We start from the raw sequence: 27380 nt of genomic DNA, 5'->3' as shown, positions 1-27380 counted from the left end.
AACGAAACGAGCGATGTCCGTTTATAAGCAAAAAAAAAAAGGAGTTTAATTGAAACAGGCTCTTCGAGCGATTGTCGAAAGTAGTACGTGGGTTTCTCAACACAAGTTATAACCAATGTTGAAGTCAAAATACTGTCCTGAAAATGTGAAAACATGACCAACAAATACCTTTGAGCATGATGTAGTACAAGGATATAAAAGAGCAACATATGTAATACTTGTTCAAGCGCGCATTTCCATTCAAACGTCTGTTGCCTTAGTAAACAGACGAACCTTCGTTCGGCCAACGGCGTCGACCTCGTGAATGTTGTAAAACAAAGCGAAGAGCGTCTCTATTCCGGCTGCACTTGTAAGCGTTCCTTGCTTCTCAAAAGTTGGAAACACGTTTCCCCGAAGCAATCAATTCTCGTGAAACTGCTGTAAATCCGTTGTGGCTGCAAACACAACGAACCACACGTAAGCTATAACTTCGGAGGAAGCTGCAACAGCTTTATTTGCAGCGTAGTTGAAAACAGTGTCTGCCCGGGAAGCTTTAAACCGACGGCTGTCCACGCCAGATGTTTGATTAGCCTATAGAGGGGATGAAAATGGAAATTCAGCCTCCAAGTGGGCGGGAATAATATTACATGTTTTGCGAATCGAGTGAGGGTAAACAGCAAAGCGGAAAGTTGGGCTATTTTTTACATCATGAGGGTAAACAGCTTTATTTGTCTGCTGAGACTGCAGTTGAAACCATGACGGCTCCGGAGGCGAGTGCTACGTACTGACAGGCCTTCACAGCACCTCTAAGTTCCTACAGATATTTTCAGGGCAGCTTTCCTTCATACTACTTCGTGCTCTTTCGTATATCCATTTTATTCAGAATTACCTGACGCATAGGCGAGAAGGAACAAAGCTTGATAGTTTGCAAGAGCTATATCCCGTATTTAGCCAAAATGTACAGATTACCAGGAAGTCGCTTCGAGTTATTACGAAAGTAATTGAAAGCACCTTCGATCAAAACCTAAGATGACACCGTGCGAGTTGGTACGGTGTCATCGTAGGTTTCAGTTTCATTACATTTCATTACATTCCAGCTTCCTCACATTCAATTTCATTGCATTTCGATTCGCTGATTGCGTCAGTGGAATAGTGGTGTTTATCTTGTTCACAGCATAATAAAGCAAGCCACGTGCGCATTTGCACATTATACAGACTGCAGCATATGCTTGAATTAAATATAGGCAGCAGACAGTGTGAACAATATAGCCGAAAGACGGGGGATCTATCGCGGCCGCGGTGGTCACATTTTGATGGAGGCGGAACTCTGGAGTCCAGTGTACTGTGCGATGTCAGTGTACGTTAAAGAACCCCAGGTGCTAGAAAGCGTGCGCAGCTCTCCACTGCTGCGTCCTTCGTAGCCCGATTCGCTTTGGAATGTTAAGCCTCATTATGCAAAGTATAAAGCAAGAAACAAGTCGCGCCATGGAGGCGTTTAGAAAGCTGCACGAAACGGATAAAAGCGAGATGTATTTGAGGAATGTCGTGTATGGCCGAGCGAGACTTAGATTGCAAGTCCTATAATATAGGAACGCGTGGAACGCGTATTGGTAGAAATTCTTGAGGAATGCGTCACCTCCAAGAGCTATAGGACATTTTCGCATAGCAGATGGCTCGTCCGCGGTATCGAAGCAAAGTTAAATTAAATGTCGTGTGAGCGTGTGCGAATTTTCAGCTTTACGCACGCTGCAGTTTTTTCGTGACTTGTTTTCAGCATCAGGACGAAACTAGCCCAATCCGTCACCGCCCTTGACACACCCAGAATATATTTTATTTAACTTTATTTTATTTAAAATCAACTTGTCCTAAAATTTTGCTCTCTTCTTGTGATGTTTGCCATCGAAATGTCCTGGTATAGTTTTCCATAACAACGAAAAGAAGAGGAATCGCTAGTGCCTCCTGCCTGTGCTAATGTCTCAACACGGGCTGGGAAAAGCACAGATTTTCAAGAACTCTTATTTTGTCACCGCTAAAATTCATTACTGCGAAAATTACTTTTATAATATCCTTTGAACTCGATTTTCAGGTCAGTACCTAGACTCCGGCCCTCCCTCTTCTGTCCTCTATGACATTAAAATCGGCGTCCTGTAGATAAGCTGACGCCGCAATAAGAGTGGAATACCATACCATTAGCCTTCACATTTGTCGCAGCATCTGTTGCAACTTCTGCGTGCATTTCTGTGAGTGTCGTTGCAATTTTCCATCCAACAATTTTCATATTCGGACTACTAGCTGCAGTTGGAGGCATCCTCTATGCTGTCACTGTGACGGCTTTCCCATATATCACTTTTTCGTCCAGATTTTTTCCGCCATGTTCTTTATCTTGGTTGCTGTATAGAGACTAGTTGCTCACAACGTGGTGGAGATGTTGTAATGACACCACAAGGTCACGTAACCTCTCTATGCCAATCAATAATTTAATTGCCGCCTGTTACGGTGAAAACTTCCACACAATCCGGTGGTAAGATTGCCAGCTGTGATCACATGACAAGATCACGTAAATCTCTCGGTAGTCACCAAATTGTGTAGCGTACATCGGTTAGGTTTTGACGTGACAACTCTATAAGTATCGGGATAAACGCACTAGATAACTCAGCAATGCAAGTTGATGTTTGAGCGCTACTCATTCCCGCATTTACACGAACTGCAGCCTTTGACGGAGCTATATCACAGTGTCCAGAATTGTTCGTGCATGGGGACTATATCACAGTGGCTGTTCGTGCCGCAAATGAAAGTTGATGAAGACGACGAAGTGCGATGCACAGCGCGAGAGTGTGTGGCAGTTTAAAACGAGGCGTGATCACCTCGGTATTGGGGTATCTGTTACAGCCGGCGTCTTCGCTTCGGAGGACGCGGTTGTTGCGGCGCGTGCCTGTTCTTTCAATCTTTCCTCTCACATTTTTGAGTGAGTGAATAGAAACTCTCCTCTGTCTGCACGTGGCAATGATTGTGGCTCAGCTGAGCCAGTGGGCAGGCCCGTGCACTTTCCTTTTCTTTCTTCCTTCCGTCGCAACGACAACTGCGGGGATAGCATAGTGCTCGCGTGCTGCGACCACTGAGGTTGATCTGTTCGTAGCACCACGGGTTCGAGTGCCGGTTGCGGCAATATTAAGGCGGAAGTCTCTAATGGCTCATAATCGCGGTGTCCGTCCATGCTCGCGGTGTCCATCCGTGCGTTGGAATCGTGCCAACTGTGGCCTCTCCTTCGAGCAGTGGCGCATCCTCCTCCATAATTTCCTTTCCTCAAATTCATTTTCTTCATTACGGCCTCTCTTTCTGTTCCTACTTTCACTCCCACTTCCTCCCTTCGTCTACAAACGGATGACGGGTGTCCACAGAGATATGCGAGACAGTTACTGCGTCATTTCTTTTCCTCAAATACAATTTTCATTTTCTTCACTACAGCCCCCCTTTGTCTTTCTTCTTTCACTCCCACTTCCTCCCTTCCTGCACGATGGGTTCGGGTGTCTACCGCGCCGGTTGCTAGGCAACGACTCACAATTCATACTGCTGTGGCACCACAAGGAGAGGGACAGAGACAGATACTCACAACAGCGCGATTCAGGCATCCACTGACCCAGGGAGCCAGTTTGCGCACTTCCTTTCCTTAAAATGATCGGAGTGTAAAACGTCAACGCCAACACCAATGAACACAATGAACGTCGAATGAATGAATGAAAAACTTTATTGTACAACAAGTGTTCTTTATCGAAGAGTAGGTGGAGCCCTCAGTCCAGGGCCCCAGCGGCCTTTGCAGTCTTGCAAGCCCTGTCGATCAGCTTGAGCTGCTCTTCAGGATTCGAGCTGGACAGCGCAGCCTCCCACTGCTCCGGTGTTGGTGTGTTGTTTATCGGCACTGCCTGCATTTTCTGACAGGCCCATGTAACGTGGTAAAGCGTTGGGTGTTCACCGCATAGCGGGCATTTGTTGGCATATGTGGAAGGATAAATTTTGCTGAGTAAACTCAGATTGGGGTATGTATTAGTCTGCAGTTGTCTCCAGGCAACCGACTGCTCACTACTAAGGTCTTTGTGGGGAGGAGGGTAGGCCCTACGGAGGGCTCGTTGGTGTTCTAAGATGGCTCCATACCGTCTAGTGACTGCGTCCAGTTCCCCTTCGGTGCGCGCCTCCCGGTTGGCGTATCCTCGGGCATTGGCGTCCGCACATTGGTTCCCTTTGACAGCCTCATGGCCTGGTGTCCACGTGATGAAGCAACTCGTAAAAGTGATCGTCCTCGCCTTGAGTATGTGAATGGCTGCAGTGGATATGCGTCCACTGCTGTGTCTTCTGCACGCCTCTTGCGAGTCTGTAATGATGTGTGCATGGGGCTCGTCACTCTGCTGGGTGATGGCGAGTGCAATTGCTGCTTCCTCAGCCTCGAGGATGTTGTTGGTTTTTATCGAAGCGCAGTTGATTTCCCTGAGCTGGTGATCCACCACGCTGGCTACCGAGCCGTATCGGTGTCTGTATGTTGTTGCGTCAACGTATAATACGTCTTTTGCCCCGGCGAAGCTTCTTTCGTGGAATTCAGATCTTGCCTTTCTTCTCGCCTTATGTATATCGGGATGCATGTTTTTAGGAATCGGGCTGATCTCAATGATCCCCCTGATTTCATTTGGAACGCTCTCTGTGCTATTGATTTCTTTCAAAGCGTCCCTCATGCCGAGCAACCGCAGCGTGTTTCGCCCTGTTGCGGACAGTACCAGTCTTGTTTTCTGCGCGAGAAGGTGGGCCTCGATATGTTCTTGTACTGTGTTGTTTATGCCCAGTTTAAGGAATTTCTCCGTCGAAGTGTTGACCGGCAGTCCGAGAGCGCATTTGTATGCTTTTCTAAGAATTGCCTCTAACTGCTCCTTTTCTTGCTCGAGCGGTGTTTGGTAGGGGACGCCGTATAAGATCCTACTGACCACGAGGGCCTGTACTAGCCTACATGTGTCTTCCTCCTTCATACCTCTTCTTCTGTTGGAAATTCTTGCAATCATCCTGGTGATCTGTGCTGTGGTATTTGCTAGCTGTCTGACCGTGTGATCAATACGACGGTTGCTTTGGATCCACATGCCGAGGATCTTAACTTTCGATACTTCCGGAACCTTCGTTTCCCCTATGTAGATATCTATGGAGTTTTGCAGATCATACCCTTGTCTGTAGACTCTGAGCACCTCGGATTTTTCAGGGGAGCATGCGAGTCCACAGTGTCGGGCGTATGCGTTGACCGTGTCTGCTGCTCGCTGAAGCAGCTCTTGTTTTTCTCCTAAGGATCCCCTTGTCACCCAGATTGTGACATCATCTGCGTAGATGGCATGCCTGATTCCTTCAATTTCTTCAAGCGCCCTTGCTAAACCAATCATTGCAATATTAAAAAGCATAGGTGATAACACAGAGCCTTGCGGTGTTCCTTTTTCGGGGGTGTTGAAGGTGTCAGTCCTGATGCCTCCTATTCCAATGGTAGCGGTTCGGTTAGTCAGAAAGGCTTTCACATAATTGAATATTCTCTGCCCACAACCCAGTTTGCTAAGCCCCTCCAGCACAGCCCTATGACTGACGTTGTCGAAGGCCGCTTTAAGATCGAGAGCGAGCAAGATGTTTTCTCCATATTTTGGAACGGTAGTAAGCACCTCCTCCTTGATCTGCAGGAGAACGTCTTGTGTCGATAGGTATTTTCGAAATCCAAACATAGTGTGCGGCATGAGTTCGTTGTCCTCAAGGTGGGTCTGCAACCTGTGATGCACAACTCTCTCGTACACTTTTCCCAAGCATGATGTTAAGGAAATTGGTCTAAGATTTTCCAGGTTTGGAGTCTTTCCGGACTTCGGAATCATTACTATTTCCGCATGTCGCCAGTCGTCCGGGAGGGTCCCCTGTTCCCAGTGTTTATTGACGAATTCTGTGAATCTTTTGATTGAATTGTCATCCAAATTTCTTATCATGGCATTAGTGATGCCATCCCTCCCTGGTGTTGTGTTCTTTGTGGCGGACATCACAGCGTGTCTGACTTCTTGTATGGTAAGGGGTTCGTCCAGAGCGGGATTCGCTTTGCCCGTGTATGCCAAGCTGCTGTCGGCGTGTGTTGCATTGCCGATATAACGCTGCTTGATGTTCTGTAGTAGTTCCTCGTCAGTGCCTTGGAACTGGTGCGCGATCCTTTGGGTCGTCTTTCGAGTTTCGGATTTTGTCGTGGTTGAGTCTATGAGAGCCCTTAGCAAAGCCCATGTCTTGGCCCAACCTAGAGTCCCCTGAAGTTCGTTGCACTTTTGGTTCCAGTCGCGCCTCGAGAGCTCCGTCGCATATTCTTCGGCTTGTCTGGTGACCTCAGCGATCTTACGCTTGAGCCGCCTATTATGCTTTTGCCTTTTCCACCTTTTTAGTAGGCCCCGTCTGGCGTCCCAAAGGTGTAAGAGATGTTTGTCCACCTCGGGCGTGTTGGTAGTGAGGGCGACCTTTCGGGTTAGTTTTTGCCAGTCTGTCTTGATTCTTGCGACCCAGCCTTTTATGTCGGTGATCTCAGCATCTTCAGACTGTGCCCTCAATTTCCTATAGGCTTCCCAGTTTGTCAGTCTAGCCTGGCCATGTTGTCTCCTGATCGGGAGGGTTTCTATAAGAAGGCGCAGGATGCAGTGGTCACTGCCTAGAGTTTCGCCGTCGTTTTCCCATCTTGCGTGCCTTACCCCTCTGACAAATGATGTCTGGGCACGAATCTCGGTTGATGCTGTTCCCCACTCGCGTGGGTTGGGTGTGGTCAGTGATGAGGGTGAGCCTTCTACGATCAGCTTCTCTGGCTAGATCCCTGCCTTTCTGGGTTTCCCGAACGTAGCCCCAGCTTCTATGCCAGGCATTAAAGTCCCCCAGAATAACGATACCGTTCTTGCCTGCTGCTTCTTCTGCTTTGCCTAGCAGGTAGCTGAAATTGGCTTTCCTCTGGCTTGGCGGGCTGTACACGTTAAGTAGGAAGGTGCTTTCTTGGCTTCTCTTTTGGGTAATGATTTCTATAAGGACGTGGTCAATGTCCGTTCCGTCGATGTCGTGTCTGATTGCGGTGACTGCTTTCGCAACCAGCGTGGCGACCTTGCTTTGCCCCTGCCCCTCGTAGACGGAGTACCCCGCGAGAGTGAGTGAGCAGCCGGTTTCCTGTAGGGCGATTATGTCTGGCGGAGAGGTGCAATTTGTGATGTGTTGTTTAAGAAGACCCTGCTTTCGGCGGATCCCACGGCAGTTCCACTGCCATATTTCGAGGGTTTCCAACTTGACCGAGCGTTTACGGTTGCTCGCCATACTGAGATGGCCTGTTATAGGGTTTTCCTCTGGATTTCACGGCTGTGAATTGTACTAGACGCTCTCTATCCTTGAGCGTCTCGTCTTGGATGTTGGAGATGAGGTTGCTAAGATTTGCTAGTGCATTGTTAACAGCAACCATGGCAGTTGTAAATTCCTGGCGCCCTATAGTTGTCGCGTGATCTTCATCTGTTTGCGGGTTAGTGTTGTTCTGCCCTGTTCTTTGGGCCTTTAGTTCGTCTAACAGATCGTTTAGTTTCTGCCTCAGCTCGGCGTTTTCTGCCCTGAGCGTCTGAATTATTTGTCTTAGCTCTTGAACTTCCGCGTTAACTTCCCCATTAGCGTTGTTGCCTATCACTGTTTTCTGTGTGTTTGTGTTTTTTGGAGCAGTGGGAGAGGTAGGGAAAAGATGCTCTTTCCAACTCACCCTGGTTGCTTCCTCCTTTTTTGGTGTGGTCTTCTGCTGCTGCTTCTTTTTGGTTTCTGGATCCTCCCGGGTCCTGGACGCCGATCTCGACTTTGAACCTGATCTCGATGCCGATTTGGACGTGGATCTCGAACTGGAGTCCTCGCTGAACCAGCGCTTCCGGGCCCGGCCGCGTCCGCCGTTGTCTCCGCCGCCTGGTTCCTCTTTTTTTCTCGTCCGTGGTCTCGGTTTCCTGAGGCGCTCCTTGCACTCCTTTGCCCCTGTAGGATGCGCTTCCGTGCATAGCACACACCTGGGCTCGCAGGAGTGTCCGTCCTCGATCACTGGCTCGGTGCATTTAGAGCTGACGACGACGTCAGGTGTCGGGCATACGTCCGCCCTATGTCCGGCCTTTAAGCATATATAACAAACTTGCCGCGATGATCGATAGAGGTAGCAACGTATCTCGCCGCCGTAATAATAGACGTAGCGCGGAACGATCTTTCCCTCGAAGGTAATGACCGCGCTTTGGGATTTGCCAAGCATTCTTGCATAAAGTATTTTGACTCCTTGGGTACGTACCCGAAGATGTGAGAGTAGTTCAGTTGGCGTGGTCCCGGCGTCCACTCCATGAATGACACCCTTGCATGAATTGTCCGGCGCGGCCACGTAAGCTGTCACTGCATAGTTCTTTGCATCAAAGCGCAGACTCGAAATACACTGCACAGCACTGGCAGTCTCCATGCTTGGCGTGCTGAGTATAGCGATGTTGGATCCGTTGCGCAGCCGTATAAGGAAGCGGCCTTCGTTGCAGATGTCCGGTTTTCCGCATGCTTTAGTTATAGCCCGGGCCATCGGATGCGTGCTCAGTTCGCTGATGTTGAGTCCATTCTTCGGTCTAAGTATGACTTTCAAGTCGTTTTTTGGCAAAGGAGGTAGCTTCTCTCGCCGAACGGGATTACACTTGAGTTTGGGTTGGCTCAGCGCTGAATTGTCCGCCGCGTCTGTCCCGGCCTCCGGAACGGCAATCAGTCTCGAGTTCTGGTATTTGGCAGTGAACCATCCCCCATTGTCGATTGTTCTCTTCTGCGAGAGGTCCGTAGCGTTGTCGTTAGCGTGGTCGGTAGCGTTGTCGGTAGCGTTGTCGGTAGCGTTGTCGGTAGCGTTTGCGTCGCTTTGAAGATTCTCTTCGAGCGGTGTCGTGGCTCCGGCCGACGCCGCCGCATCAGCGTCAGCCATCCTCACGGGTGCTCAGCCATCCTCACGGGTGCGGCGTGAGATGTAGCAGCGTTCCTTCGGGCCGACGGCCCGACGCCGCCTAGGCCTAGCGCGGCGTTCTCTGCCTTGGATTTTCCGACGGGCAGAAAATGGCGAAATCGGGACTCACGGATGTAAAGCGGGTATCCACGGATTTCGCTTGATCAGTAGAAAGCGATGGAGTGCTCCATTTTCTACTGCGTTGATGTTTTTCGGTTGTAAGGAGGCGTCGAGGCAGGAGCACTTGCGAACGGCGTTCTCTTCGTCTGGCCCCCTAGCGGCGTCCCCATGAACGTCGAACGGTCAACGGCGACAGCGACGCCGCGAAACTGGCGCCAAAGAGCTGCGCTCTAAAACACTACAATAAAAAAAGCGTTTCAATGGAGGCGAAACGCAAGAGGCGCCCGTGTGCTGTGAGATTTCAGTGCACGTTAAAGATCCCCAGGTGGTCGAAATTATTCCGGAGACCTCCACTACGGCGCCTCTTTCTCTCTTTCTTCTTTCACTCACACCTTCCTCCCTTCCCTTGCGGCGTGGTTCAGGTGCCCGCCGAGATATGTGAGACAGATACTGCGCCATTTCCTTCCCTCAAAAACCAATTCACCAAAAAAGCGACCGCAGTCGCCAAAGACAATAAAAACCGCACATGCTGGAAGCCCGCCACGCGCCAAGCGGTTCGGGGAAGCGGCAGTGGGTTGACCACAAGGCTTTCGCCAAGCACACATTAGAATTTCCAAAGTGTGTTCGGTAATTTTTTTCTTTTATGTTTGCAAAGGCTGTTGCTATGCTAGGTTAAAGCCAAGGTCAACCTCCCAGTGGCTACAGTCGGTGCGACGCTCCTCCAAACTAATCGGAGCTTACCCGAGTTGCTCCGAGGCTTCACATAAGATTCTTGGTTGGGACCGCGTTAGGTAGGGCTTTCGCACTAAATATGAAATGGTGCGGCAATGTTGACCAGCTATATGTAAAGGGCAGTGGCGTGAGCTGTAAAGCATAGAAGCCTTATTAGTGCTTAAAAAGGGATGGCCTACATGTGTGTGTCGACTTGCGCCAACTTCTTCATTGACCAGCGCCGCACACGGCGCTAGTTCTGGCCTGCACTAGAGCACTAAGTGCGGGCGCTACACGTACTACATGCCAAAAGGGACAAAATGTGTCAGAGCGGACTTCTTTTTCGTTCCCGTGTCACACGGGTGTCTCAAGGAAATATTGCTTGCTGTGCATTGTGCCGTAACCGGTGTAAACGCTAAGTACTAACCTGGTTTGCAAATTGTAACAATGATTAATTCTTTTTTAATTTCTGGTCTTTCGCAGGCAGCAATGTGAGCAAAGGGGACGTGGATGCCTGTTCTGTGAGTACATCTATTTCTTGAGAAAGAGCTGTTCATGAGCGCACTTTCACCTTTTCTTAGGACATAACTAAAATTGTTTCGCGCACAGTGGATACAAAATACCAGATATTAGACATGCAGCATGGAATTGGGTCCACTTTTTTATTTTGAAAGTGCGGTGTAGCAATTCCTGCAATATTTTACGCATTCTGTTGCATTCCCCTGACAACGACTGCTGTTGAAGTGTTGGCTAAGTAGAGAGAAAGTTCAGCATTATTAATATTTTTTTTAAGAATATTATATGATGTAAATCACACCTTTGATTTGTGTGCATTGAAAAAAGCTCAAGCGATGACCCTTCTATGCTCTTGGACAACCGCCTTGATCATGAAGGCTGAAGAATACTCAAGAAGAATGTAATACTGAAGAATGTAATACTCAGCCCGCGGCTCGGACGCACCACTTTTTCCCGTCCTTATGAAATCTCAAAATTTTTCGTGCGCTGAAATCTGCCGCGAAGTTTAACCATAAGCTTATACTCTTTTCTTGCCCGGAGTTTACAGTTCTCGAATAAAGCCCCCACTTTTTTCTAACCAGTGTGGGTCGTTTGTAATAGGCGTTCCAAACCAAATTCTTCAAGCTGGATTCGTGAAGTCACTGTGCTTGTTTACAACAGCCGTCTAACTGATTCAGTATGCCGCGACTTTAGCTAGACGTTGCCATTTGAGGCGCTATGTAGTATTCAAGAAAGTTATTGGGGTTACCTCTCATTAGTATTGTTATCATTAAGCAATCTGTATAAGCGGAAATTCTATGTTTCTTTTAACAACCAATATTTATTCAGTTAAGAGTCCGGTGAGTGGACAACACAGATGTCGGTTTTAGGTTTTCACTGTGTCCTGTTCTCAGTACGTGCCAGCACAGATAAGGAATCATTGCTTTCTTTTTTCAGCTTCATCGACATCAGAATAGCTACCAGAAGGAAGTGATTGTGATGAGAAAGCAGACAAAGAAATTGTCTATGGTTTCTCTGTTTGGTACAGTCTTTGTCAAAAGTAACCAGGCTGCATGGTTTGCTTCTCATTCGTATAGTAGACCCCTCGCATCTTCCTTAAAGACCAAATTCCTTGAAAATAATAACAGTGGTTCTCCTTACCACACAGAGATTTAGAGCTTGAGGGCTGGCATAATAGCTTTACTATACGTCTGAGAAGTAAACCGTGCAGCCTGGTTACTTTTGACAAAGACTGTACATGCAGAAGTGTGCAATATTTAGTATCGAGAAAACAAAAACCATGCCTTCGGCACGAAAGTGCGACGTGTAATCCTTTTCTATCAGTATGGGTATACCTAAATTAGTATACATTAGGAGTATACCTAAACTTGTCTGTTATGTCGCGTTCCGTGTCGCTTGTACCTATGATATTGTTTCAGCTTTTAAAGGCGTTCAATGAACAACGTTCTTTATTCCATCCAACACTTTCTCTATCCCGCAGATGCCTCTGTTATATATCTGAACGAAAACATCTTCGACGGAGGTCTGTCTGATTGGGTTTCTGATAGTAGAAAAAAAATGTGACGCCAACCAATATTTTAACTTTAATTTTGCCCAACGTTTCGGGACCAACTCGGTCCCTTCTTCAGGGGTGACTAAAGTGTGCCAGCAGCAGCGGGGTGTTGCCTTCGCTCTCCCTTTGTTAGCACGTGGCGGAGTCCACTAACGCACGCAGTGGGGAGCGTTCCTGGAGTTCTATTCATCGTCGCCTTTGTGAGCCGGATGTGCCATGACTCCTCATGTCGCCTCTTGAACAGGTTTGGCTCCACGGCCAAGACGCTGACCTCCTCGAAGGCTATTGGGTGGTCGGCGCGCTCGCAGTGTTCGGCGAGGAACTCCAGGAACACTACTTTTCACCACTCAAACCAAAGGTTGTTCTTTAGAAAAAATAACATACACTTACCGATATTATTATTCTGCTTAATGTAACATCAAAATTATCTGACGAATGATGAGAGGAAATTTGCGAAAGAACAACTCCGGAAATTCTGCGCTACCGAAGCAATTCCCTAGGCGCGCTGCACTGACATGTGCCGCAGTCGAAGCTATCCTTTTCACTGACATGTGCCGCAGTCGAAGCTGTCCTTTTCCCGAAGCCACGACTATCCTCCAGAGAGGCTCTCATTTTTACAAAGCTATTGAAAGTGATTTCCCCTTTTCACCATTTATCATATAGTCGCGACTCATAGGGATGAGAGAAGCAAATAATAAGGAAAAAGACAGTCATGAGATCAGCAGCCATTGCACCAAGGGAGCGCTCTCGGAGTCGTTAGAAGATGTTTTGTACTGTCCCAGCTCCGTGGCATGGACTAGCTTGTTTTATGAGCAGTAGGCGTACGCCAGGATCGCTTGTTGCCAAAACGTCCAGCGTGAAGGCTGCATACCTAAACGATTGTTGTGGAAACGGGCCTGGGCTTCTTAGACGAGGTTGACGGCTCCACCGTTCTTGCATTCTTGTGATTATGTTGAGGTATTAGCGGGGTCGCAGCGGAGCACCACAGAGAGACGACCAGCGTGGCAGGCTTCTAGTTCCGAACTGCCCGTGCCGGGCGTGCGCCACGAGCACGCGCTGTCCGTCTTTATTTTCCTCTAGCGCGCGCTGTAACGCCGATCTCAGCGCCGGCGCTTTATAGCGTCGCCGGGCGCTACAGGGCCCCCCGCCTAGACGGAACGGCGAAATGTACGCGCCGACGGGGTACGGATGGAGGTCACGCGATGGAGGGAGGGTCCGGTAAGTTCATGTCAGGGTCCGGGAAGAGCCATCGGGTGGAGGGCGCGGATTCAGGTGGACGAGCCTGGCTGCTGCGCAATGGGCGAATGATGCAGGGTGCCGAGCTGACAAAGCATATTAGGGCAATGGAGGCCATGGTGGGGCCGTCACCGACTGTAGTGCTGCCCGCTGGCACAAGTGTCATTGGTGCTGGACCGTTGCAGCTGATGTCGGCGGGAAGCTGGCACACAGAGTACGCCGTCACAAGCAAGGGAGCGGTCGAAACGGCTCCGTGGACAGATGTGGTCTTTAGCGTGGTGTCGTGTCGCTGCTGTAGCGCCAGCTTCAAGTCGTCCAAATAGGTGGAAATGGCTGGCTTACATGGCTCAGGTGCCCCTGATGTAGGGCGCGAGCAGTGCGGTCCGGCCACTAGGGTTGGCACAGGTGTGACCGACGAGACAAAGGTGACAGCTGTGGTGATGACGGAGGAAGTTGCTGGGTTCAATTCCAGGTGCTGGGGTAAAGCGGGAGTGGCCGTCCGGAGCGACTGGCCAGTGCTGATGCGCGTGTGGGCATGGTCGGGCTTGAGAGCAAGCGCTGACACTGGGTCAGGAACTGTTTCAGGCAAAGTGGGGCTGGAGGCGATCGCCGTGCTTGTTACTGCTGTCATCGGGTTGGCTTGCTCATCATGCTCCTGATGACGAGTAGTGCTCTGCGGACCTGCTGAGGGGCGGGGAGTGTGACAAGCAGGCTTGGTCGTTGTCGAGGGCTCTTTAGCATCAGCGGGCGACGGCTCCAACCGCACAGAAGAGGCTTGCAGAGCTGATGGCGGTAGTGACGAGTGAGATGGAGATGCCGGAAGCCTCGGCACGGCTGCTACCGCAGAGTCGTCCTTGGCTGCAGGAGGCTCTGGCGACAACGCCACTGAAGCGCAAGGAGGCAGAGCCAGAGACGCGGGTCGGATAGTAGTGGGAGCAGGACGCGAGGCGGAGCTCGTGCGGATCCCACCTGGTGTGGCGTCGAGAGAGACAGCCGGGCCGGAGACGCTGGACGGGAGTGGCGGCGAGGCGGCGAGGGGCTGCTGAGGCGGGCCGGGTTCTGATGAAGGCTGCGTGGGCGCGAGCGAGGCCGGTGCAGGGCCAGAGGCTGGCGGCGGCGAAAACGGGTCCGCGGCGTCGTAGAGCGGCGGCGGAACGTAGTAGGCGCCGAAGTACGCCAAGACGGCCGCACGCAGCTCATCGTATGGCCGGCCGCCGAAAGCAGAGTAGGTGAGCCGACGCAGGAGGTCGGCCGGGACGATGTCACAAAGGACTTAGTGTTTGAACGGCTGGATGGTGATGCCGTTCAGGTACATCGCAGCCTCCAGTTGGGCGAACCACCCGCCGACGCCTGCAGGCCGGAACGCCGGGAGCGGCGGGTCGAAACTTGGATGCTGCCAGTACGCCATGCTGGAACGCCGCTGCGGTAGAAGGCACGGTTCGCCAGGTCACCACTGTTGAGGTATTAGCGGGGTCGCAGCGGAGCACCACAGAGAGACGACCAGCGTGGCAGGCTTCTAGTTCCGAACTGCCCGTGCCGGGCGTGCGCCACGAGCACGCGCTGTCCGTCTTTATTTTCCTCTAGCGCGCGCTGTAACGCCGATCTCAGCGCCGGCGCTTTATAGCGTCGCCGGGCGCTACAATTATTTCAGATGTGTTCGATTATTTTGCCGTAAAGGCGCTAGGCATGGTGATTGCTGCGCAGGGCTCTTAAGCAGTAGAGAGCTAGTGATTTTGCGTCGGCGCTTGCGCGGTTAGCTCGCAAAAAACACGTGAGACACCCTAGCCTTGATCTTTGTTTACGTCAGGAAAGACCTGGGGCCTTATTCTGTAAGCTGCCCATATTGCATTGTCCATTCGGCGTCCACTTGCTCCTTTCTGATTGCTCACTGGGATATACCCACGACTGTCATGCGCCTGTGGGAAGGAACCCGGCCTAGGGTGGTTGTCTACCGGACGTCACCCTTAGCTGCTTATCTAGCCAATGGCAATGAAGGGTGAGGTCCGGTCACAAATCACCCAAAAGTCGGGTCGCTTCCCATGGATGCTTGAAAGCCACGGGTATATTTAAGTGACCAATGACAGACGACCGAACGGACAAAGGGACAATGAACACTAATGAAATACGGCCCCAGGAGACATGAAAATCTTGAGCACTTCCAGATAATTTAACGTCTGGCACAGTTCACGAAAAAGCTCACTAAGGAGGGTACCTGGTGAAGTTGGGATTTGGAACTGCATTTGCAATCTCAACTTTTTTATGAGCGGAGGTTTAATGAGGGGAGAAATGAACTGTGTGTAGCTTGCGGCTGACAATGATGAGAAGCATGTCTACAATCATAAGTTACCATAGAGGCTTTATGCGCATAACAGAATTTTTGTTCATTGTCATAGGGTATGATAAGCACCCTTAGTTTCTTTAGAAAAATGTATCATCTGTCTTTCGTCCGTACTGCCTTTTTCGCACGTAGGCTTGTTATTTAACCATGCTTCAACTAGCGCCTAGCATGTATCCCTAGCCATATCCTTTAGGCCTGCTTATGCTACTATGTTATGTGTTCCCCTCTCTTGAATAGTGTGCATTAATTAAACACTGTTAGAACGTTCATCATTGTATAGGAAATTGCCTGAGAGTGTAACGGTAAATAGATTGCTTTTTATAGAAATAACAAAAGTTGGAAAAGCTCGGAAGAAGTGCAAAAAACCGGTAACTGTGACTTTGGAGACGTCGCATGCTGCAATGTGCGTGCAAGAAGCTCATTATGATCTTCTGTCCTTGCTTCTTCAGAAGAAATGCTAAAGAACACATGTTAAGATAAAATGATAAATGGGGCTCCGAGATTGTTAGGGCACTGCTGGTTCTTTCTTTCACTCTGTTATTGATCGATAGTAATGCCGCAAAGCCTAGCTCTGGCATCTTTTGTCCGGAATGTCTGCGACATGTATCTTTTTTTTCGCTTTGCTCATGCATTGAAGATCCCTCCTGCGTGCGCCGTCCATTATTACGAGGACCTCTAGCAAAATGGGATAGCTGCTATTACACGGGTCATTAACTTTGACCGTGTCCTTATAGTGACGGCGGCACTATCGCTGCCCCGTGCTCATCTAGCAGATAATGTTCTTGTACAGCTTGCCTCTGGAAGCCCGTTCGAGAAAACGACCACTACAAAAGGCACTTTTCCTCGAAGGCTTTTTGTTGCTTTGACTTAGTTTTCCACCCTTCATTTTTATCTCTTCAACCAGGGTGGCTCATGGTCAGATATTACCGTGCCATTGCGCGCACTCTTGCGCCACCGTCATCATAGAACAGTGACCAAGGTTGGATGCACAAGTTGATTGCACTGACCTCGCGTCCTCAACCCTGAGCACGGTTCCCCAGAACTTTACCGCGAAACAACTCTGCTGTGAACTGGCTCTTAACGCTCAGGCGAGCAAATGAATATGTGTGAGCCAACTGAACTTGTCACCGTGGCATGACAGCGTACCTTTGCTTTGTTATTGTCTCATTGCATAGTGCTTATTGCTCGACGTATTCTTGCATGAATGCTTCTAGTGATACGTGTAAAATATGGCTAGCCGGCAGAGATGCTCATCTGTGGTGCTGCGAATTTCCGTACTTTTTCCACGGCAGGCCTCATTTCACGGAACATCGAACCTCCGTATTCAACCAATGCTGTAATACGGGAACAGCAGTCAAAACGGCTGTGGCTGCAGCTGGCCACCCATCGCAAATCATTAACTGACTTTGCCTAGCCGTTTCTAGGTTTATATCCCTATTTTGGTCGGTATTCTACGCAGTGTGCTGCTAGGGTAATCTAATGCCCAATTAAGTAGATAATGAACTAGAAATTATTCAAGCTTAAATTGTTTTACGGAGGTCTCCTGCGTCGCTCAATTAGCACGCTGCCGGACGAAAGGGAGTTAGTTGTTTCGTACTTGCGCATGTTGCGAAGCCTGAACCCGGTTTATACGTGTGTTTGCAGTAAAGGTGAATTGAAAGTAAGTTACATTTGCACTGTTCGCTAAATAAAGCAGCGCCCTCTGGAGCGGACGACAGCTGATGAGGCGGCGAATCGAACTGCCTTTTCCACGCGAAAAGAGTTGGTCGTTTGGCGGCGCCTCCCATTGACATGTTTACTTTCGTGAACCGTTTTGAGACGACACCTGCCATCTAAATAGCCGTTTAAGGGAGGCTGGCTTAGTGAATATTATGCTTGAATTGTTGAAGTTAATTGTAGTTTCTGTAGAGTTGCGTGCAATTAGCCAGGATGAAATGAACTAAATTTGTTAGCGCTCTAAACGTGTACCACAGTTATAGGTAAGGAAATATTTAAGGCTCTGTTTCGTGTAAATTGCGACTGTGTTGCTTAAAATGTAGCTAGTTTTGCCTTGAGCCATACTAAACCAAATCAATAAAGCAAACAACATCTACCTTACAACAAGGCTGTCCAAGAGAAGGTTCAGAATACCGGTTGTTGCAGAGAACAGTTTAAAAAATTCTGAAAATATTGGTTTCAATACAGCGAAATACAGGTGTAGGATCACACTCTCTGCCCGTGTGGACACTACATGCTGCAAAATCTCTCTAATTATCCAGGCAATTAACAAAATACACTAATTAATTTTTTGAAATATTTTTTCTGGGGGATTAGTATCGATTTGGAGTTTGATGCCGTGAACAAGACGATATCATATCAATTTTTTGAAAGGAAGCAAAAAATTTCTGGAGCCGTGCAGCGCGAAGAAATCCGACGCATTTTCCCGCACGCGACCGAAACTGAGCGCACGAGGAACGCCGGAAGTATGGCACAAGCGAACCGTCTGCTGGTGACGTGTAATGAATGCAGTGCCCAATTGGAAACTCGTGTGCTAACTTTCCTCGCTAGAGAACCTCGGCGCTCTGCTTAGACCGCGGCCGGCGTCTACTTCTTCGCTGGGAGTAAGAAAAATTAGTCATCGTCTGCTACGCGGCCGTCGCTTTTGGGAACACTGATAAGCGCACCTGGCGCTCTGCCTGCCCGGTTAACTGCAGAAGAAGTTTTTGAATCTTTGTTATTTTTTCACTAACTTCGGGAAAGGGATATAGGCACTCTTCTCTGACAGTGTGCAGATTACTGTTTAACGTTAAGTAATGCCGTTATATCGACATGCATTGTAGTATTTCTGTCAAGCGTCTACTTCTTTTCCGCGGTATTGGCTTGACCGCTACAATAAATGAGAATGACTTCGCAGATGAAAAGATTCTAACTGAGCATATTGCAATTTTGACACTGAGGTGCTCCGTACCAGCTGGCTCAATACGGTTGCCGTGTGCTGAATCAGACACGTCCCGTGCAGTAAGATATGCAAGTACTTTGTTAGGAAGCCTTGTCTGCAGGTGTTTACTATTTTATAGTTGTATAACAAACAGGAATGCTTGAAATTTGTACCTTTTATGGATGTAGTTGGTTGCAGACCCAGTTGGGCACTCCAGGAAAGAACTAGTATATGGGATGAAAAGAAGCGGTTTTCGCATCACGTGTCCAAAATGCTTGCCGTCCATTGCTATGCAGAGTAGAATGCGGTATTTGGTGGAATTCACAGCAAAAATGAGAATCTCTCGGGAATTTTTCAGTTGATATCTTGGTACGCTCCTTCAGGTCATCGAGGTTCGCTGCCTCCGTAATAAAACCTTCGTTCTTAACTTATCCCCAGAGGAAAGTATCCAGGGGAGACAAATCGGGCGATCTTGGAGGCCACGCTGTTGTTGCCCCCCGCCCAATTCATTGGTTGGGAAAGGTGCTTTCCAGGAATCGCACCGCGGAACGAAAAAAATGTGGCGGGGCTCCGTCATGCTGAAACCACATTTTTTTTTTCAATCCGGCCCGTGGTAGCTCTGAGACAAATTGACGCCTTTTAGGACGCAGTCTGTGCACTTTTTCCCAGTGAGGTTTCCATCTTTGAAGCAAGGACCGACAATACGACCATCATAAATGCCACACCAAACAGTTGCTGACCGTCTTGCTGCTAGTGCTGGCGTTGCCAGTATAGGTTCTTGTCACACGAATAATGCGCATTGTGCAAGTTGGCATTGCAGTCCATGAAAAATTGGGCTTCGTTCGTCCAAAGCACGTTGTGCAGGAATTCCGGGTCTCCATCACATTTAATTAGGCATGAGTTGCAAAAATAGTGTGGTTTCTGAAAGTTATTCGGTGTCAGTTCCTGGTGAAGACACGCATGAAAGGCATAGTAGCTGTGTCTTGATACTGACCTCGAAACTGATGCCGGGCTGACTCCACACGCGTTGGTGATTTCCCTGTCGCTTGCTTCTTGCCTGACAGAAGCGTACGCGAGGACATCAATGTCAAAATAGTTCGTTGCGCTACCTGGCTTCTTCCTTTTCTGAACATGAACTAATCCAGTAGAGTTAAATCGATGAAGTATCCATACGAACGTGGGACGAGTCGGCACACGATGACCAGGATGTTGGGCAGCATGAAGTCTGGATGCCAGCTCCGCGTCCATTTGCGCGCTCACATAAGCGATCACAATATCCACCTTCTCAGCAGTGGAGTGTTGGTGTTGCGCTGGCGCGGCCATTCCCACAATTTACACAATGCGGCGTGAAGTTTTAATTCTAGGCGGCACTTCCACACATTCAATTGATTTGAAACATTGGCACTGCAATGGCCTTGTCACACGCGCACCTCCAAGACAAGCGCCTGAAATGACAACGACTGCACTCTGTTGGGAAACGGAAGCTAACACATGCTACCCCAACCGCAAGATCAACTGCCCGATAACACACAGCCACTGCCACGAAAGCTCTCCTCGCCACGCTGACAAAGCTTTTCCTTTTCGGACGTGGTTCCTGATACGCAGCGATTATAAGAAAACAGATGGTCAACTTAGCGAGTAAACGAATTCATGATGACGCACAAAAACGAGCCCGTCGCGCAGCCATACGAGAAGTGGCGCACATTCACACACAAAGAAACGGCTTCAGATGCGCCCGTCAGGGCTCTCAAAATCAACGTTCCCGTAACTGACGATGACTATAATTTTCCTTACTCCGAGCAACGAAGCAGTCGATAACGCCGGCCGCGGTTTAAGCTGAACGCCGCGTTTCTCTAGTGAGGAAAGATAGCACACGCGTTTCGAATTGGGCGCTGCATACATTACGGCACGTCACCAGCGAACGCTTGGCTTACGCCATACTTCCGGCAGAGCCGCCGCGGTGGCTCAGTGGCTATGGTGCTCGGCTGCTGGCCTGAAAGACGCGGGTTCGATCCCGGCCGTGGCGGTTGAATTTCTTTGGGGGAGAAATTCGAGGCCCGTGTACTGTGCGATGTCAGTGCACGTTAAAGAACCCCAGGTGGTCGAAATTTCCGGAGCCCTCCACTACGGCGTCTCTCATAGCCTCAGTCGCTTTGGGACGTTAAACCCCATAAACCAAACCAAACCAAACCATACTTCCGGCGCTCCTCGTGAGCTATGTTTTGGCCGCGTGCGGGAAAAAGCGTTGGATTTCTTCGCGCTGCAGAGCTCTACTAATTTTTTCTTTGTTCTAAAAACTGATATGACGTCGTCTTGTTCATGGTATCAAACTCCCAATTGGGACTAACCACCGAGCTATGATAATTAAAAATTTAATTAGTAAATTTTTGTTTATTGCCTGGATAATTAGAGGAGTTTTGCAGCATATTGTGTCCGCCGGGGCAGAGAGTGTGATCCAAAACTATCTTTCTTTGCTATACTGAACCCAATATTTTCAAGAATTTTTGAAAGTGCTCGCTGAAACATCCGGTATATTTAAACTGTTCACATCCGTAGCATAGTCGCCGCGGTGGCTCAGTGGCTATGGTGCTCGGCTGCTGGCCCGAAAAACGCGGGTTCGATCCCGGCCGCGGCGGCTGAATTTCTTTGGAGGAGAAATTCGAGGCCCGTGTACTGTGCGATGTCAGTGCACGTTAAAGAACCCCAGGTGGTCGAAATTTCCGGAGCCCTCCACTACGGCGTCTCTCATAGCCTTAGTCGCTTTGGGACGTTAAACCCCATAAACCAACCAAACCAACCAACATCCGTAGCATAAGAAAAAAAGTATTCAGCCATCACACTAAAGCGCAAGCTTCTAGAGACCTTTTAATTACCTTCAGATGAATTTTTTTAGGGGGATGAGGTGGTTGTTGGCCAGGAGCTTAAAGTTCAGAAGTTTTCAGTCCCATGAGCACTGCCCATTCCCGAATTAGGCTGTGTCATTCCATATATTATTGAAAGAAACTATAGGTGGAAGTAGCGAGAGGCTTTTCAACTCACAAGCTAGCAAATTTTCTAAAATTCGCATAATTGTCTTCCAGAAAGCCCTACTGCACCAAATTATTGAGAAAAAAGCAATGATTTTCATCTCCTGTTATCTCTGCATGCGATAAAATATCCGATGCCGGTGCGCTGTTTATTGGACTTTGTTAACATTTACACCAATGGTAAGTTTGATTGTTGTTTACGGGATCAGCGTTCTAGTCCGAATTGCTCTTACTTGTTATTCGAGAGTAAGAATAAATATTCCCTTTTTTTGAACTAGCATTAAGTGCATAAGAAATTTTTCCAAGGTTGTCATTGACTCGCCCCCATCCACTCGATCCTGCAGAATCGCACAGATCCAAGAATCGCTTTGGAGGCTATGGCTTCTTTCCGAAACGAAAACGAGCAATAAAGAGCCTCGATGATAACTGTGCGCAGCAAGCATTCTGGTAACGGTTGTTGCAGTCTACAAATGAGGTAACAAATATTCCCCGTTAAGTTACCGTCCCATTTACCTTACTAGAGTAGCCTGCAAAATTATGGAGCACGTCATCTATACACTTGTCGCAAACTTCCTCAACTCGATAAAATTTTCTATTCGTCACAACAGGGTTTTCAAAAAGGTATTTTGTGTGAAACGCAGCTAGCTTTATTTATTCATGATTTACAAGCTAATTTCGATACTAAGCTACCGACCGACGCCATTTTTCTGCATTTTGCAAAAGCATTTAACAAGGTACCTAATAAACGCTTAGTGCTAAAACTTTCACATTTGAACCTGCCTTCGGACATAGTAAAAGTGATAGAAGAATTTGTGTCTAATCGCTCACAGTTAATTGCTGTTGACAATCAAAATTCCAATCCGCTACCAGTAACATCAGGAGTCCCTCAAGGTTCTGTACTAGGACAGCTTCTATTCGTAATAATATTCATGATTTACCGATCAATGTGTGTTCTAATATTCGCATGTTCGCTGAGGACTGCTTTGTTCATCGCATAGTAACTAACGCCAGCGCCGAAACGTACCTTCAAGTGACCTAAACCACATACAGGAATGGTGCGACCGTTGGCTAATGGAACTTAACCCTCATAAATGTAAACGTTTGTCTTTTTACTGCCTCCGTAACCCGCTTGATTTTCCATACGTAATCGCCAACATACCTTTGCAGTCGGTTTCATCATACAAATACTTAGGCGTCATGCTGTGCAACAACTTATCATGGGCCACACACGTTACTCACACTATTTCTTCTGCTAATAAAACGCTCCGGTTTTTACGACGCCATCTTCGCCACGTTTCACAAAAGGTAACATTACTATATAAATTTCTTCTCAGGGCAAAGTTTGAATATGCATCGCCTATTTGGAACTCTCGAGAAGTTCACCTTATCAATGCGCTCGAGTCAGTTCAAAACAGAGCGGCCAGATTCATTCATTCCTCCCATTCATACGACATCAGTGTGACATCTTTATAAGCGGAATCCAGTTTAGAGCCCGTTTGACTTCCTCGTCGTATTTCTAGCCTCTGCCTATCCAATAAATTTTTCCATAGTTCACTGTGCTGTTCATCCTACATTTCCCCGCCAGCCGGCATATCTCACCACATTCGTCATCCTTTCCAAGTTTTTCGCCCACGTGACCGTACTGTTACCTGTGTCGCTTCTTTTTTTTTCACCTTGTTTCTGTAGACTGGAACGACCTCTTGAATGGCATCGCTACCATCACGTGCCCATCCACATTCGCCGAGCCTGTTACCGACTACTTCTTAACACTTGTTGAACTTGATTTCTTGTACCCACCCCTTATGTAGTAACCCCAGTGGGTCTTTACGGTATTGAAATGAAATGTTACGAGATATTAGAAATGACAGTAGCAATGAGCCAAAAGTTGACATCCAATAACTGTTCTTGCTATTTACACGATTTTCTGGAACCCTTGCTCTGCCAGGTGTTTAGATATGTACTGCTCTGTTCGTTGCAACTTTTCGGTTCTTAATGATTGCATTTCATATTCACGCAAATGCACAGCCGAAACTGCTTCTGTCGTGTTCATTGCTGCACCAAGACTTCAAGAGCGTGTTGTTTTAACTCGTAAAATTTTCTTACATATTATGTGAGAAGTAGGTGCAGCTTTGAGAGGCTGGCGATAATCGTTGCGAACATGCTAAAATAAAAAAAATGAATTTGCTCCTTCTTATGAAAGGCAAAAGAAGCGAAACTGGTACATACGAGAGCAATGCCGTTAGCTGTTAGCAGAACACTAGCTAATCACGAGCAAAAACCTTGAATACATTGGCCGATTCTGTGACAGATATGTCAATGAGAAACCTTGCAAGTCTCGCACTAGCAGAAGTAGTGAACACACATTATAAAAAAGAGCAATTGTTATTCTTGCTTCTTTGCCCATTTGCTTAACGATTAAGCCTGCCTAACTCTGTCACCGAAAACCTGCCTCGCTTGGCACGAACTGCTCCTACGCAGTTGTGGTAAGAATGACGACATTTTTAGCGCAGGCGCTAAATAAACATCATGCTACAGAAAAGTCGGACAAAAAACCGGAAGTCTGTTTCTTTGTTCAGTCAATGCGGGTCTGTTTCCGAGAACTCCTCGAAAGTCCCAAAAGAAAAACATAGGCCCTACTTCTAGTATTGCTGAAAATACAGCAAAAAAAAAATGCTGGAAAGGTGTCCTACTTTCCCGCTTTCTTTAGTGACAATGTGTCGCAAAACACGCCTACAATTTTCATGATACCCCTCTCTTCTGCTATCTTCTTTCAAAGCAGCGAGTCCAGCAGACAAAGGGTGGGATCAAATGGAACTGTGGAACAAATGGAAAATGACATTGACGTTGAGCTTTACGGATACCGTAACCATTGCGTTCGAAAACACAGAGTCGAAACTAATAGATAGAATTCATGACAAAAGAGCGCAAAAGACGACATCGAAAGGAACACATATAGTTAAGTTCGCTGTTTTTGTGCGTGTTTTTTGCAAGGGTTGAGAACGACTGGTTAGAATTGTCGTTTGTGTCACAGATCTGCATTGTATTGAAGTCAACCGCGGGTATGCTTCCTCTTTTCCTGTTGTTTACTGATTTCATGTTTGGTACAAGAAAAAGTATTGAAATAACTTTTTCCATTGTTTCCCGTTCTCTTCTCAGCACCGCAAAATGATATTGAAGCTCAGAATAGTTTAGTGCATTGTAGAGCCTCAGGCAATTCTCCTTTTAGAAGAAGCTGCAAACTTCTCAGCATCTGTTATTTCGAGCTGCGTTTTCCTGTTCCTATCTCAAACAAAGAATTTAACTCGCGCTCTGGTTTTTTCTCATAATTAGAAAAAGCAAGAGGTTGTTTCTGGGTTTTGTTAAATGGAACTGAGTCTTTGGTTTGGTATTATTGATTATTAAAGAAGCAATTGTTCAGTGATAAGCGAACAACTTAATCAAATCGCAAACCTTTGCTTCTTCGCGGGCATAAACAGTTATGGTGCTTGGATTTACACACTTGGTTGAGTTGTAGATAGGGTTGAAATTGTATGAGTTCGACATGTACCTTGTGAAGTATCCGTTATAAGAAACTTGATAACTGCTGTGAACTTTGTGGTTTACCTAGGAAGGTGACTGAATAATTTCTACTTGCAGGCTATGCTCGTTTTCCCCACATGAGTTTTCCAACCACAAATTTATTGACGACTCTTTCTTATTACTGACGACTCGTTTCTTGACTGCCTTTATAGAGGCTTAATAAAGGGTGTATATAAAATGTCTAATCTTAATTAAACTTGGATTAGAAATTTTCCCCTCTTTTAAAAATCTAATTCTTCCTTTAGGCAAATCTTGAGAACCTTCCAAAAGCGCAGCGTGAATTCAGTGTCGGCCTGAAAGTCGGCATTCTTAGCCTGTGCAAGATACCTTCCCTTGACGGGTCGGTGCACATCGAAAACTTCTACGTTTCATTTGCAGTTTTGATCGATCTTCCAATTCTCCTCTTTCAAGGTATCTCCGGAGATTATTTCAGTACTAAAAAAAAAAGAGAGGCTTCAGTGGCTCGCCAGAAAAAAATACCCAGACCTGTTTATTATTTTTGTTCATAATTCGCCAAAATGCATGATTTTTTATTTTTGTAGAGTTCTTTAGCCATCATTTGTTACCACTCTCTGTGTTTTTCCACACGGGACAGCCAGATTTTCGAACCTCCCCCCTCTTAACGCACCAGTATTGATGCTCCAGTTAAGCAGAAAAATTCAGGGGGCACTTTGACTGTCTAAAGTGGGTAGAGACGAAAGCGTTTTCCGCGCCACTTTGACTGCTTCTGTGCCACTGCCGGCGTCACCACTTGGATAACGTCACACATAATTAATGACCAATTACTAAATAATTACAAATAAAGATTAATAGCTAATTACTGATTAATAACTAAACACTAATTAACTGCTAATTAATGCCACTTAAGCTTAGCCTTTAGGAGTGCAACGCGACAGCGTGTTTTAGCGCTGCCAGGCAGTCCACGGAACGCCACCACCCGTTCAGCGCGATGCCTAGCTGGATGAACCTTTCCAGCTCCATGATCAGCTGGCTGCTCTCGCCAAAATGAAACGGGGCACTGCGCCAGGAAGGGATAAGGTCACCGTCAAGCTTTTGACGAACCTGCCCGACTTGGCATACCAGTCCCTCCTCGACTACATCAATGCCATTTGGCGAGGGGACACCCCCTTGCCAATCGACTGGAAAACGGCTCTGGTCACTTTTATTCCTAAAGCTGGCAAACCAATTGACACAGATAACCTCCGCCTCATCTCTCTCACCTCCTGTGTGGGCAAACTAGTGGAGACAATGGTGCGGGATCGGTTATCTGCATATCTTGAAAACAAACATGTCTTTGCGAGCACCATGTTCGGATTCCGCCCACACAGATCCGGACAGGATGTCCTCTTGCAACTTAATCGGGAAATCCTTGACCCCGTCGAATTCCCCCATAATGACCAGGTAGTACTCACCTTGGATCTTAAAGGGGCATTTGACAATGTAACACACGAGATCATATTCACTAATTTAAGCCAGACTGACTGTGGCCTCAACACATTCCGGTACATAAGCCAATTTTTAATGGATCGTGAATCCTACATCCGAATCCAAGATAGAGGGCATGGTCCTTATCTACTCGGCATGCGGGGAACCCCCCAAGGCGCGGCACTTTCCCCGCTGCTCTTCAATCTGGCCATGATGCACCTGCCTGCCCAGCTGAGTGGTGTAGCAGGCGTGCAGCGCGTCCTGTACGCTGATGGCATCACTCTGTGTGCCATGCAGGGCAGCACAGGGGACATTGAAACCAGCCTGCAAACAGCGGCGACGATAGTGGACCGCTACGCCCGCCGCTGCGGTCTTCAATGTTCCCCTCAAAAATCTGAATTTGTGCACCTCCGCCACTCACAAAAGTGCACAACTAAAATATCTCTTCCTCTTGAGAGCGGTCCCATACGCGAAAGTGATGAGATACGGGTACTCGGACTCTACATCCACAAACACAGACGGCCAGACACTACATTGGCCAAACTCCGTAAGGTGGGGGACCAGGTAGGCCGCATGGTCCGCCGGGTTTCCAAGAAACGCGGAGGGTTACGTCGTAAGGATGCCTTGCGGCTGGCATGAGATTACAAGGTCATAACATGAATGAAACGTCATCATATGCCAGTATATAAAGTAAATGATTTCACTGGAAAGAAAATTCGTGTAGTTAGTGGGGAATAGAAACCCTTACTCTTGGATATGCGAGTCAGAGACGCTACACCCAGGCATCCCAGGCACTTTATTTATAGATGATACTTACTAGACTGAAAATATCTTCTACTTACATGAACTACATACAAAGCTTTTAGGACAAGGCACGAAAGTCATCTATAAAAAGGTACAGCAATAGAGCAGGAGGCATGATGTAGGACTGAGCGCGCCGCCAAGAGGGAGTGCACCTCACATTGAGTCTTTTCAAGCAGTTCCTTCAG

The 27380-nt window shown here is 47.8% G+C and overlaps 1 long non-coding RNA gene across 1 annotated transcript in view; it reads left to right on the top strand.

The window, feature by feature from the left end:
- Positions 1-27380, top strand: part of LOC149359453 (uncharacterized) — a 222881-nt gene that overhangs the window by 168753 nt on the left and 26748 nt on the right. The window contains exon 3 of the long non-coding RNA XR_016288273.1: positions 10286-10323. This is a non-coding gene — a long non-coding RNA (uncharacterized LOC149359453). The remainder of the gene's footprint in view (positions 1-10285; positions 10324-27380) is intronic.

This window comes from Amblyomma mixtum, chromosome 2, assembly GCF_055824585.1.
Source record: "Amblyomma mixtum isolate Tamu chromosome 2, ASM5582458v1, whole genome shotgun sequence".
Lineage (NCBI taxonomy): Eukaryota > Metazoa > Arthropoda > Arachnida > Ixodida > Ixodidae > Amblyomma > Amblyomma mixtum.
The sequence above is the reverse complement of the archived record's forward strand: the minus strand, read 5'-3'. Positions and strand labels throughout refer to the sequence as shown.